We start from the raw sequence: 15,079 nt of genomic DNA, 5'->3' as shown, positions 1-15,079 counted from the left end.
ATGGCCAAAAGTTGGTACCCCACTGCAATCTGGATTTACTCCGGGGTCGTAGCTCCAAATACGATTTTTAACGTTTTTTCGAAAATTGGAATAATTTCCGGTTCTTTTGCAAAAAACTGCATCAAAATCGATTAAACAGAAAAAAAAGTTATGGCAAAAAGAACGTCGATTTTGGTGTATGGAAGAGGGCTTGGTAGTTTGAAGGTTAACAGAGAATTGCTTGAGAGAGGTTGTCAGGGGGCATGGTGTTTATCTGGATATTCAATGGTCTTTTAGAAATATATACTGGCATATTGTAGCCAGGGTCTGAATAACCTCTTTTTCTTGCGAAAACAAAAATGAGACTACGACAAAGCGAGCGTGTAAATTTAATTTTATTGTATCCTCTACATACTCATTTTCGCTTTGAAATTGACAACGATATTAGCACCTTCGATGTTGAACATAGTGCGAAAATAAACTAGTAACGATATTTAGGTACACCCAGTTTTTTTTACGCGGGGGATACGTACCGCGTAAAAAAACCGCGTGAGAAAAAACCGCGTTAATTGGAAAATCCGCGTAAAAAACCGCGTTAATTGGAAAATCCGCGTAAAAAAACCGCGTTAATTCGAAAATCCGCGCAAAAAAAAAACTCTCAGCAAAAGACTTTTTAGAATATTTTTAGAAGTTTTTTTTGCGCGGATTTCGCAATTAACATGGTTTTTGCAAAAAATATTCTAAGTCTTTTTGAATGCAAAAGACTTAAAAGATTTCCGGAAAGATGGAAGAGACGGGTCGGGAAGACTCGCTCCCCAACAATATGGGTATTTTCGGAATGGTCTTGAAGAGTAGGTGCCAGAAATTAATTTTTGACTTAATTTTGAAATCAAAGATGGCGACTTCCGGTTTAGCGAAATTCGCTATAACCCAATCAATATGGGTATTTTCAGAATGGTCTTGACGAGTAGGTGCCAGAAATAAATAAATATGCACCTTCCCCGAAAAGTTTTCCATGAAAATTGATTTTTGGCGCCATTTTCAAATCCCAAATCGCGGCTTCCGGTTTCGCGAGATTCTCTACAACTCAATCAATATGAGCCTTTTCGGAATGGTTTTGACGAGTAGCAGACAAGCGTCGATGTTTGCCGTCATTTTAAAATTCTAGATGGCGACTTCCGGTTTACCGAAATTCTCGTATGAAAAAATTTGGGCAATCATATACATCACCCTCAAATATAAGATCTAATCATAAACCAGCAAAATTCAAAATATTTTTATGTGTTCATCCAGGAAAGTGCGGTGATAATGGAAGAGAGAGAAGAAAGAGACGTATGTGGTGTGAGTTGGGGGTTTGAATTTATTCAAATTAAACATATTGCTTAAATTTAAGTAAATTCAACTGTTTAATTAAAACTATTTGTACTACAACTTCAACTTCCAAAAATACCAATATTGATTGGGTTATAGCGAATTTCGCGAAATCGGAGATCGCCACCTTGGATTTCAAAATGGCGCAAAACATAAATTTCTGGTACCTACTCGTTAAGACCATTCCGATAATACCCATATTGCATGGGTTGTAGGGAATTTCCGCTAAACCGGATGTCGCCATCTTGGATTTAAAAATGACGTCAAACATAAAGTTCTAGCACCTACTTGTCAATACCATTCCGAAAATATCCATATTAATTGGGTTATAGCGAATTTCGCTAAACCGGAAGTTGCCATTTTCGATTTCAAAATCGAAATATTTTCTGGATAAAGCACAGAAATTATATGCCAGAGTTGCCTGTGTTAGTGTCCTGATCAGTTTCCTCCATGTACATTTGTTATTTAATTTGCAGTTATAATTTATGGAACCAAACTGTATTTAGTTTACCATCTAAGTCTAGTTTGACCATTCCGAGACATCGTTTCGTTCTTCGCATTATGTTTTTAAAAAATCCAGAAAAAATATCTTCTTTTTAACATTCTTCATGTTAAGTTCACAACGAACTGAAAATTAGATAATTTTTCACCCAAAATTTACTGAATACCTTCCCAAAATTTACTAAAAATTTACCCAAAATTTACTAAATACTTCGTTCGGTGAAAAGTAAAAATGAGTAATATGCACAAAAACATCGCACCGCAATCAGAACTCTCACAAATTGCAATCCGAATTCTTTCGGCTGGTGGTTGATTCGCAGCAAGAAACGCAATCGACTTAGCTCAGCTTGTGTTGGAAAGCTATTTAAATACAAAATTGGGAAATAAATGTTGGATCAGCGATCAGACAATGATTATATCGAGAAAGACTTATCAAAATTTTCAGATTCAAACCAATCTTAATGACAATAATGCTCATAAATCAAAAAAATACATTAATTTTTCATTATTAAAACATCAAAAACTCAAACAACCTAAACATCCCATGAAAAAACCGTTTTAACCGGGAAAGAAACCTTGGGTTTTTTCCCCGAAAATTATAAAAACCCGATTTGGTACATCACTGTAAGCCATAATTTTATAAACGCACAACATTATACTACGTTCACACTACGAGTTAAAGCGTGTTTTAACGCTATCTATAACATTTTACTTGTTGCTAATTATAATAACGTATTTTAACTCTGTAGTCTGAACATAGTATTAAAGTCAAAAAAGCGCTTCTTTGCACAAGAAGAAATTGATTACGGAATATAAAAGTGAGTGTACACGCATTTTGCACTTATACTCATCATGTTCCTTGTATGTATCAAGCTACCCAATCAGTTTATCTGGCTGAAAATCTAACGTAAATATAAATACTCTATTGTACTTAACAGTCTCGTTTCTGTATCAAATGTTCTTCGAGTATGATTAAATTTTTGGTTCAACCTTTCAAATGAAATTAAAGGAAAACGTGTTAATCTATGTAAATGGAAAATTTTAGAGAGTTCCAAAATCCACTGCATATTTTAATTGTATTATATCTCAGAAATACAGAATACAATCGAACTGCAGTGGTAATAATTTGGTTCCGAAAAAGATTAAAAATAGAAATTGTATAATTCGGATCATATTGAGATACCTTCATAGGAAGCAAATTGAGTTGAACCAAATGTGTACATCGAGCACTATATTTTTCATAACGGAAATTAATCGGGTAAATTGCGTTTCGACTTAGATAGAACGACTTGGCGGCTGGTAGACACCGATTTTCAAAATACCACCCAACTTGGGAGAACGACTTAAGCAACTAGTCGAGGCGGATAGCGAGACACATAAAAGTTAATTTTTTTCTTTTGTGTTAGAAAAATCGCAAAGTTTGCTTAGTTCCACAGCTTATGAGAAAATTTACAAAAATCAAATTTTTAGCACTCTTCCTGTTCACCGGTTTCCATTTGCTAACAAAAATTGCATTTCTGGAACCTGGGAAACTAGTTTGCAACATTATTTAGTCTGTTTCCATTTGTGCAAGATTTTTTGTTGTCCCGGGAGAACTTCCACTTCCACTGAAGTTGGAAATTCCGTACAAATTCCGGACAAATCCGTGTAAGTATTTTTCCGGACACACGACCAAAAATCCGTACTGTCCTCCCAAATTCCATACGGTTGGTCAGCTTAGTTATAGCGAATTTCGCCAAACCGGAAGTCGTCATCTTTGATTTCAAAATGGCGTCAAAATCAGTTTCGAGAACCTACTCCTCAAGACCATTCCGAAAATACCCATATTGTTGGGGTGCGGGCCATAAGGAATCTTCCAGACCCGTCTCTTCAATCTTTCCGAAAATCTTTAAAGTCTTTTGCATTCCGCGCAAATAAAAAAAACTGTCAAAATTCTTCTAAGTTCTTTGCATTTAAAAGGATTTAGGAATTTTTTTGCAGAAAAAAGTCTAAGTCTTTTGCATTCAAAAAGAATATTTTTACAAAAACCGCGTTAATTGGAAAATCCGCGTATAAAAAACCGCGTTAATTGGAAAATCCGCGTAAAAAACCTCGTAAAAAACTGCGCAAAAAAACCGCGTAAAAATACCTGGGTGTATTCAGAATTTATTTCTTCAGCCACGTACGTAGGATTTTATTTTTTTAAAGGTTAGTTTTTTTTAAATAATTTTGTGTCGATTTTTATGACATTCTAATCAATTTTTTTACTAAAAAAGAGCACAATTTCGCGAAAAATCTAAATATCGAAAAAATCCTACGTACGTCGCTTAACCCTCCGGCACTCGCGCCGTTGTATTTTGTGCAACGCCTTCAGAAAATCTACCGAAATCTTCTTTCAGCACCAGCGGCTGCTCATTCGGGGAGCCGTTCGCGCGACTGCCGGAGGGTCAATATTGCTATAAGGCTAACTGCAAATACTTCAGTTTTAAGCTCTAGCTAAAAAGCTACGAGCGATAATTTTCCGGCCGTGGGCCCTTTCTAAAAAGAGGTGTCTACGGGAAAATGCTGCACAACCGCCATCTTGTGACAAAATCATTTGATAAAATTATGTTTTGTACTTCACAACGAGAACTATAAATCCCATTTTACAATATTTCGATACACCTCTTTATTGCGTTTAGGGAAAAAATCCCGATATATGTCTATTTTTTCGTGTTCTACAGTGGTGTAATCCATTAATTGGGTACAACTTTGTAAACCTGAAATTGTCCGGAAAAGTTGTTTAATATTTTAACGAGGCTTGCATTGAATAAAATGACTGCAGCTTGTTTTTTCACACTAAAATGATACGAATTAGGGTGGATATGTTTTGTGCCTTTTCATTACTTGCTATTATTTTCAATAATACAAAATCTAACAAAAAGAAAAATGCAAGTGTTTTTGGAATGAATTTGATGATCTAGTAGCAAATACACAATAAAACATTCTACTTTCGAAAGATGTTGAAAAAATATTGAAGTAATACCAAGCCGAGGATGGATAATATTTTTTTTACATACTGTCGAAACCAATTTTAAGAGGTAAATGGGTTTTTGTAAATGAGTCATAGATTTTTTCTTTCTTTTCGTTACTTGACATTATATAGGGGAGAGAGGGTAACAGTGGATCAGCAGGAACTATTAAACATTCGCAATAAAATCACAATGCATGATCGGAATCGTCTAATTCCCTCATATTTCACAATTTCTAATTCTTTACACGTGTTGCTATATTTTGGAAGAGATCTGATAACTCTATCTCTTTTAATGGATATTTGTTTGTTTTGTGATAGCCAGAGTAAATTTGCAATGATAAACATTATTCCATCTTTATGAATTACCATTCATTGAATAAATGTTTAGTCTATTGCTATTTATAGCAAATTTTATGCTCAACATTTGCCGCGAACAAAGTTTTTTGGTAACTACTCATGGTTCTGTGTGATTTCACAATTTTCATGAATAGACCCATTGGGTAACTGTGAAACGATGGCGTATGGGGAACAGTGATTTTTGTTTGTTTTTGTGATCTGTCTCAAAATGTCAATGGGTTCCGATTTTCCACACTAAATACTACTCATATAGTGCAAAATTAGTAAATTTGGCCAAATTTTGTAGAAATTGTCTCTTATTTCAGGATTGCAGCTAATATGCATATATGGTGGTTCGATGTTACGCGATGATATAGTGGATTCTTTCGTAAACAAACGATTTTCGCCTCAATATAACTTTAATTCAAAGCGTTAGGATCATTCTTCGTCAAAACAAAAGAATAAAATTTATAAGTAGAATATTTCACTATAGATGACATCGTGTTTCATAGTTCCTACCCATGGGGCACACTGATACATTTTACCACCAACTGTTTATTATCCAAAAAATGTTATTTCCCGTGAATTTTACCAGCTGGAAAAAATATATGTATTAGTTAACAACATAGTGGCACTATGTATCACTTTTGATTACACAAATAACATGTATTATCATCAAAATTAAATTGTAGAAAAAATGTGTTTCATTGTTACCCTCTCTCCCCTACATTCAGAAATACATAAATAAAATTTCCAGACGCAATTCGAAAAATGGTGGAAGCTATGAATTGTTTTACATGTTGCGCTTGGAATTCAAAATTTAAAACGAGTCTTTTTTAAGATCATTTCGTCTAAACTGGCATGCGCGACGACTTAAGAACGGCTCAAGCGATTTTAAAGATTAATGATCAAATTAAATGATATCAAATTTTTAATTCAGCACCGAGAAATTTGTAAAACAAATTTATATTGTACTTTTTTAAAACAAATTTGATGGAAAAAATTTAAAATTTGCGAAATTTGTGCAATTTTTGTAAAAATTCTTGTTTTTGAAACAAAAACCTTATTCTACGGAGGAGTTTTTAACAAACTACAACACAACACTTTCAGTCCCAGAATCAATTCTTGAGGCGCAACAATGCACGTCTGCAGCAAAAGGGCGGGTTCCACTTTGAGCAATCATATCTCAGGAATGACTGAATATGTATTAATGAATTGTACACTGTAATTGTACACTGCAATTGTATACTGTAATTGTTTCTAGTAAAGTATAATAGCTATGGTAATATTTAGCTTTGGGCGATGTATAGTGTTTTTTTTAATTCACTCTCAAAGATAAGTCGCTACTTTTAAATATGTGTATCATTGCTTTTATTAAGACGTGGAAAAAAAATATCTGGAACTAATTTCTTAATACTACAGTAATAAATTTAGAATAGGTGTTGGTGCAGAGATCGTTGTATTGAAAGTAGAAATATAGCCGTTTTTTCTTAAAGGGGCGTTATACACCCATCTACCCTGTATATTTACCCCACCCTTATTTGCGATTCTACAACTTTTACGATTCGGAGAGAACCGATATCAATACAACAGCGAGCCTTTGAAATTTAATCGCATGACTAATCTCTTTACGTTTAACCACATTCGCTTTGTCTGATGTTTTTTTTTGTTACTCCCGGCATGCAACACTTAGTCTGTGAAACATTTCCAAGATCAAGCTCAAGTTCAAAGAATACTACCCAGAGCAGCGAGAGACAAACAATATTTATTCGACCAATTAGTTGATACCTGGTGGAAGTATGCAATTAGAAATCTTGTAACTACCCATTAACCGTCACTTGCATACGAGTTGGAACGGTTTTGCCTATTGGAGTGGTGGTTGTGATTCGCATAGGCGGAGGCGGAGATTGCGTAGCAGAATGCAGATTTGTGCGTGAGGTTGGTAGAAGCAAATGTTATATGCACGACCTAGTGCCGTTTAATAGCTGCGTTTTGTCAACAAGTGTTGAAAGTTAATTAAATTCAATTGCGTATGTTCTGCTATCGAGTCGTGTGCTGGCCAGTGATGCATTTGCAATCGTGCTTCGTGTGGCAAGATCAAGCTCCTACACATATCAATTCCATAATTTATTGGTGACGCTTCAAGATTGCTATGCGATACAGTGAAACTTCCAGGGATAATTATCTGATGTTTTATTGCAGCACATAACCATTTGTCATTAAACGATCCTCTTATTTGTACCGCAGAACATCAGTAGAGTTGATGGTCAAGGATTTTCACGAAGTCTTGAGGATTGTAGGTCTAAGGTCAAGATCTGAGATAAAACCATGAAGGGCACAGAATGGTGAGAAATTTTTCATTCTATTTTTATACGGCTCTGAACATTTTGTGTATGATCAATACTTTTTGACAGATAATAGTGTTAATGAACCGCAACGGTCCTACACACACGAAGGGTGATTCTTAGATAGGCAATGGAGGATGATTGTCTAGTAGAATCAGCATCTCTGTTCGACACAACATTTAATGTTCATGTAAAATTAATTCTTATAATTGAATGTTTAAGAATTAATCAGTTAATTGTTGCATGAAACCTCCACCCCTAATATTATGTATCCGACAGATTTTGAAATGAGATATCTAACCGTCTATCACGTAGTTGCCTCGTTAGCTGCGGCGGCGGTGGCGTAGTGATCTTGGTTGCCTTTGATTGGTCGGTATGACTCTCGTTTCACGCGATTATTTGCTAAACATTGCCGGCAACGAGACAAGTTTAAGGGTAGATAAGGGTTATTCGCAAATAATACTATGTTACTTTAAGAATTCCACAAGTCAAACAAAAACACATATCGCGTTCATGTTTCTTCCACCTAACATTATTTGGTTTTGTCATGCATATTTTGAATTTCTCACTGAACGCGTAGCGGAATATGAGAAAAGGCCCTTATGGATGAAAAACCTTGCGAAAATTGTTATGTTTGTAGTTATGTAAGTTTAATGATGCTATACCGTTCGCTCATGGTTCGGTTTGTTTGTCTAGCTCATTAGCTGTCTGGGTCTACTGTAAATGAACTATGTACGCATGGGTAGTTATGTTTTCAACGAGCGAAAGGTTCAACGATATGGTCACTTATTTTCATCGGAAACTCATATGTCTCGTGCTCATTAGTGGATGCATGTAAACCGTTATAAGTGATTAAACTTTGCGTCATGACTTTTGAACTATTTGTTAAATTTGTGCCCTAGTACTGGGTTTGAATGGAAGCGACACAACCGGTAACTAAAATGTATCGGTTGCGTTGTGGAGGGTGGGAGGTCTCGAAAAAGCTAGGTTATTTCCAAGGGGGTGATTAAAATTTTGTGACTTTGGGTAACGTGGGGAACAGGGAGGGCGGTGGTTTGGAAAACGCTAAATAAGACTGCATGTATACTTCTATTCTAATTTGTATTATTTAATCTCAATGGATAATTATGATAGCTGATTTTGGCTTTGTTTGGGAGAATGACGCACTATTTCATAACTTTTAAATTGCCTTAACGTCCTCATCGATACATCAAAATTGACTTTCAACCGGTCGTAGTTTATTTATCATTTTATAGATTGATAAATTTTTGATCTGGTGTTTTTGTTAAAGAACTGGAAATTGTTCCAATTTTGGAGAAAAGCTTTGTAATTGATTTGATGCTGCAAGCCTTATGTGTTGTTGAGCAATGTTGTGTTTATGTTGGACTATCGATTAATCCACATAAAACATCAATAGTGCTTTCAACGCAACGAAGGATTACAACCCGAACTCGCCCGTCACAGTTCTTTCATTCTGAAATTACTGCAGCAGATCAAGTTAAGTACGCTGGGGTCATTCTTGATTCCAAACTAAATTGATCAACTCACATCGATTTCAGAATGAAGAGAGCTTGCATTCCCTTCGGCCAATATAGGCGGGCTCTCAGCAAATTTTGGCGACTCAAACCCAAGAACGTTCAGTAGATCTACACAATAGTGCGTTCACGACAACAGCTACTGCTACTTCATTCAGACATTCTTAAAATTTTGTATGGATAAATCCCTTCGTCCATCGACTGATCTTCGGGAAGTAGTCAGTTAACCAGCGCTTTCAGAATTGGTTGACTAGGTCTTGCGAAGCACGCCAGTTTTGTTTCAATGCGACAGTCGTTTACGATGAGTGACTTTGTCGCATTCGAGGAACCGAGTAGGAAGAGGTTCGGGGTAAGAGCAACATGCGAGTATTTCCCATCGTTCCTTCAATTTTCTACCGATGACGACCTCCATTGGCCCGAATTAGTCGATTCAAACGTGCTTGAATGGAAGGAAGAAAGCCACGAATCGTGCCGGCGGGAGATCGGCATTAATCGAGGCACGTGGGATTGGGCTATCGTTCTTACATCGTTGACATTGTCTTCTGACTTTAGCGTATACAGCAAAAAAAATCTTGTAACTTTGCGTCTTACCAGATGAACATATAAGGAGCGCCTTAATTTACATAAATTTACATTTAATTACATGTAAAAATGTGAGTTGTTCAGCTTTTCCTAGGTCATTCAGTCTGAGTTTTACACCAAAAGAATCACAATCTTTAATTTTACGTATCAGAACATGTAAAAGACCTATTGTCAGACAGAAAAATACGTCGCTACGTTGTTTTAGTCAAATGTGATTGAATAGCTGGGGCTGGGTCCAAAAGGGGCTAACCTACATTTTGCATTTTTTATAGAAAATAGAAAAAACTTCCATATTTCCAAATTAACATTGTTTTTATTGTAAAAATACATTATTTTATTAGTACTTCATTGGCCCATGTTGTCTAGAAAAAATATGATCATTATATGTACTACTTATCAATTCACAAGAATTTTCGTAATTCGGGTGGAGGGGGGGGGGGGGGGTGGTTAACCCCGGGGGTACTTAGAGTCCAAAAGGGGCTAACCCACAATTCACACATCCTTTTCTTATTTTCCGTTTTAGAGTTATGATGGCTTCATTAAAAAGTTGATAACAGCGCCGCCCTAGCGACTGAATTCAGAACTAGTGTGATTAAACCAAATAAAGCGCTAAGTAAGGGTATTTTTTTGGCTAATCAGTCCTGAATTTGACAGCGAAAACAACAATATTGTTTTTACTTCCAACGTTGCAATGGGTTTATTCCACCTTTATCAAGGATTCTAAAGAGAGTTCGTAGTTACTGGAGTGTATATATAAAAATGATTAAAGACAATATTGATTTTAAACTCACAAAAATTTTGTTGTTTTCTTGTTATGTTGAGATTTGTTGAAAAAGTGAACCGTCCTAATATTTTGACAGCGTCAAATAGTGGCTATGGAACTCGTATGTTGTAGTTGTTACAAATATTTAAAAACTATTGCACAATATTACTCACTGCCGTCGTATCTGATGAAATTTTTCTGGGTTAAAATTAACTATCGTTTTTGGGTAAATACTTGGGAAAAAGCGCTAAGGTTTGTCTGTTAACTCTGCTGTTGAATGTTTGCTACAATTGTGTGTGGTGGTGTTGGTGGTGTCAGTTTTATAGTTGATGATTTTTAATGTATGTAAAATGCCTGCGTATATACAGCTAAGCCCTTCGGTGTATGTGCGTTTGTTGACAGTTTTTTGCTGATTCATTATGTGACACATTTCCAAGATGGGAAGAGCTGTCGTTCGGTGGTGCTGATCTAGCACTTTAACTTTGTTTATATCGAAGTGATGTTGATTCAATATGAATAAACCCATCGCAATGTTGGAAGTAAAAATAGTATTGTTGTTTTCGCTGTCAAATTCTCGACTGATAAGCCGAAAAATACCCTTACAAATAAGCTCGACAGTCAAGAGAAATTTTCAATTATAAAGCGTTAAGTGCCATACAGCAACTCTTCCGGAGACACCATAACTCTATAACGAAAGATAATAATGGATTCCACGTTTTTTAACTTTCCGACCACAATGTACCGCTTTTCTCTTAATCGCCTATTGCTCGGCGATCTTTCAATGTAGAGACATGACACCTTCACGGGAATTTTTAAAAAAATATTCTCAGTAATATAAAATTGTGCAAGAAATATATATTAGATAGAAAATAGCCATACATAGCAAATGTAACGTCAGCGTACAATGCAATCCATTGTGTGGGCCGAAACGTCAACTTACAATGCAATCCAACCAAAAAAGGTATTATATCGAGTTCACCGATATGTGAGCAATAACACAAAATTTACTGAATGCGATTCGATTGACTGTTTTTTCTTAAAACCTCGGAAAACGAACGGGAAAGCTTGAATTTCCATAAGACTCAATGTAGGGTTAGCCCCTTTTAGGCGCCAGCCTTTCATTTTTCATTTTTTCTAAGAGTGTAGCAAACACGTAGCCGCGAAATTTTTATTTCTGGCGGAGTTCATTTATGGTCGTTTAACCAATAGAGTTCTTTGTGTCTTCTGTGGCGTAGTCGCAGAACCGTGTCGTACCATTCATCCTGATGACGCCCCGCTGATCGAGTACGAGCGTTTACTAGTTCAGCTCGCTATTCTTTGGTATTTGCTTATATGGTTCTTTCGGGAACTCCTGTGCCCTACGCAATACTTCTTCTTGGTACGCTTCCAGTTGCGCGTCCCGAGCAAATACTCATTGGTTCGAACACCACATAGCCCCTTGAAAAGACCTTAAACATGGTCCGTGCCAAAATTCACAACCATCAAGACACCATAAACTGGTCTCAATAACCCATAAATACACCAACATATGGTATTTTATATGGGATCTACCGGACCATGGTGATGGTGTTTTCATGGGTTGAACCCATTTCAAACACCCATGTCAAACCTCATGAGCATGGGGGTATTATGGGCTTTTAGTTTGCTCGGGGTGGCAATAAAGGTAGCTCTCTGCCTTCTAAAGCTCTTCTGTTGTTGGTGGACTCGTAACGATCGGCTTCCGTTGGAGTCGGCGATTGCAGTTGGCTAGAAGGTATATACACGGTATTTGGCGGACGTCCAAGAAAATCTGGTCCTTTGAATCATCTATGAGTCATCCGTCTGACCAGCCTATTTAGCGTCATTGGCTACGTTCAACTTGGTAGGCACCCAGGACCATTAATTTATTTTGTGATTTCGAGAATATCGCTAACACGGTACGCAACAAATTGGGAGTACCGTTGATGATCCGAGTCTCCAAACGATCATGCTAATTCTGCGGTGGCACCCGTGTCTTGGCCGAGACTATAACACACTCCACGATACCGTTCTGTATAAAGCGTAGATATGCAGCGTCGGCAAAGCCGTTCTCACTGGCATCGACGTATGTGTGCAGCTGTACTTCAATGTTTAGTCCGAATTCGATAGCATCGCAAGACCGCGATCTGTTCCACTCGCGGTAGAGCCTGCAGCCATTGTTTCCACTTCTCGAACGAAGATTCGCTGATCGGGTCATCCTACTGAACGCTAAATCGCCAAACTTCTTGCAACAGGATCTTCAGGAATACCAGGAAGTTAGCTATCAGCCCAAGTAGGTCGAAGATCGTCATGAGCAGCCGGAGTACTTTTCTTTTTGTAGGATAACGTTGGCCTTCCAGCAGCGCTCGATCATGCCGGCTCCAGCCGACTTTGTTAGGTGAAGGTGTCCGATGATGTACGCTACCACATTCCTGGCACTTTCTCGGTGGTTACCGTGTGAGTGTACGAACTTCACTTCCTGGGCCAAACTTATTACTTGCTCTTCTGTTTCTATGCTCACCTACATATCATCCACGTAGTGCCTTTTAATGATGATTTTCGCTGCTTCTGGGTGGATCTGTGCGTGGCGCTCGGCTTTGGCATTTTAACGTATTGAGCACAGTTCGGGGACAGTAAGCACCGAATTTCATCACATCCATAACGTAAGTTACGATTTCTCTGTTCTCGTTTCACCAGTAAAATCGATTGCACTGCTTATCTTCTTGTAGGATATCCACCTGGTGAAATATCCATACGCTTCTCAAGAGAGTACAAGGGTCGAAGAGCCATCGCACGGCTGCCAGTGAGGCGAATGTCGCCAAATCTCGTATCTACCGTTTCCAAATTTTGTAAGGGACAGTAGGTGTTGTGACCGACGATCACCGGCAGACAAGAGTATGTTGTTCGGTTTCGATACTCTGTCGAGGCTCTCCAGGGTGAAATACTCCTTCATACTGCGATGTAGGCTGTCGTCCAACTGTTCTTCTGGGTGATGCACGTGAAACGCACATTGGACTATATGGAGAGCTTCTTCGACATGGCTACCGTATACAGCCCACCCTAACATTGTCTTAGCTGCGATCGGATGAACTATTCGGCCCTCTCTGCTTTGCAAGACCAAACCGGCTGTGTCTCATGATACGGGTTTATTGGCTGGCCTCGTAAGTGTGGGCACAGTTGCGACAACTCGGTGATGTCTAGGGTTTGGCGCGGAAGCAGTAGTTCTTCCACCGTTCTTATGTTACGTAGATTAAAAACCTTGGTGTTGCCTTTTACTCCTGCTATTCCTACGTCAACGATTCGAGAGTTTTCTTCGTGGCGCTCTTTACCTACTTTCCACTGTAGACACAGTAGACTGACTTCACCATCTAACTGAAGCTCGTCAGCCAACCCGTTGTCGAGAAATGAAAGTCATCGAAGAAAATATAGGTATGAACCGCATGGTTGATTCCTTGTAGTACTCCAGGTAAGTATCGAAACAGTATAGTAGACGACCCTCAATGATGGTTTAACCCATGCTCTTGGCTCGATCCAGGTTGTAGAGACGAAGGATACACGACTTTTGATGCAGGGCGCTCATTTTTCTGAACGTTGTGTAACAGCTCGTGGTGTTACATAACGTCCGGACTGTCCAGAAGTGACGATATATCCATTTTTCCGCTGGGCTTTGTTTTGCAGTTCCCATCATGACGACGTGAGCACGATCGGCACAAACCGAATTCCCGTACCCATCGCGCGTTTCGACAGTTCCAGAAAACGCTTGTGTTTGTTTGCCACCTTACATGTGCCTTCGCACGTTTGACAGTCGTAGTTGAAGCGAGCTTAGGGCACGAGTGGCGCCCTGTCGGTGGCGTCTGCGTTGGGCGTCTTATATGCTGGCTTCAGCTCAAGTGATTCAAGATGAGTGTTCAAGAAAACCTTATCCGTCTTAAGACAGCGACTTTCATTACGTGTCGGCTGTCGAAGGGACGGCCACTGTGCTCACAGCTTCAGCGGGAGAGTAGACCCATTTCTTGAAGGTCGCCAGCGAGACATTGTAAAGCTGATCCTCTAGCCCATACGAGTTCACTGCTACGCAGAAGTTTTGTACATTTTCCGCAAAATTGACTACCGTTTGTGAGTTGTCCTCTCTCAGAGGTGGTAAGGTATTAATCTTAGCCATCAGAGAATGTATAATGGCATCAGGTTACCCAAACAGAAACTCCAGAGTAGCTATCACTTTTGGAGCGTTAGAGGGTTACATCAGACGACTCTTCGCCGCTTCGTATGTTAAGCCTTTTAAGCTCTTCTGCAGCCGGGTAATGTTTTCTTCAATCGTGAATCCGCACATCGCTGTTGTTCTGTTGAACGATAACAAAAAGATCGGCCAATCTTCAGGATTACCAGAAAACGAAATTAAATCCCGATGCGATGCGCATAGGTACGCCAAGCCACTGTCCTGTGAAATTGGCTACTGTTCTGCTAGGATTTGTAGTCGTAATTAGGTCTGTTGAGGCGACTGGGGCTTCGAACGGATGACTGATTATCTGGAGACGGGTCACAACTCTCCGAATTCTGTTCTGAAATTGGCCTAGAATGTATGCTACCTTTGTCGTACCCCCGAGAATATGATTGGCTACTTCGATGCAACACGTTTTGTTCCAAACGCTGTACATTCAAAATATCCGGATGATCTCCT

At 38.4% G+C, this 15,079-nt stretch overlaps 1 long non-coding RNA gene across 1 annotated transcript; it reads left to right on the top strand.

The window, feature by feature from the left end:
- The first annotated feature begins 6,951 nt into the window (after window positions 1-6,951).
- Window positions 6,952-10,376, top strand: LOC131684508 (uncharacterized). Its single transcript, XR_009304659.1, has 3 exons — window positions 6,952-7,117; window positions 7,382-7,524; window positions 10,165-10,376. It is a non-coding gene; the product is annotated as an uncharacterized LOC131684508 (long non-coding RNA).
- The last annotated feature ends 4,703 nt before the right edge of the window (window positions 10,377-15,079 follow it).

This window comes from Topomyia yanbarensis, chromosome 2 (genome assembly GCF_030247195.1).
Source record: "Topomyia yanbarensis strain Yona2022 chromosome 2, ASM3024719v1, whole genome shotgun sequence".
Classification (NCBI taxonomy): domain Eukaryota; kingdom Metazoa; phylum Arthropoda; class Insecta; order Diptera; family Culicidae; genus Topomyia; species Topomyia yanbarensis.
This window is presented reverse-complemented; position numbering and strand designations above follow the sequence as displayed.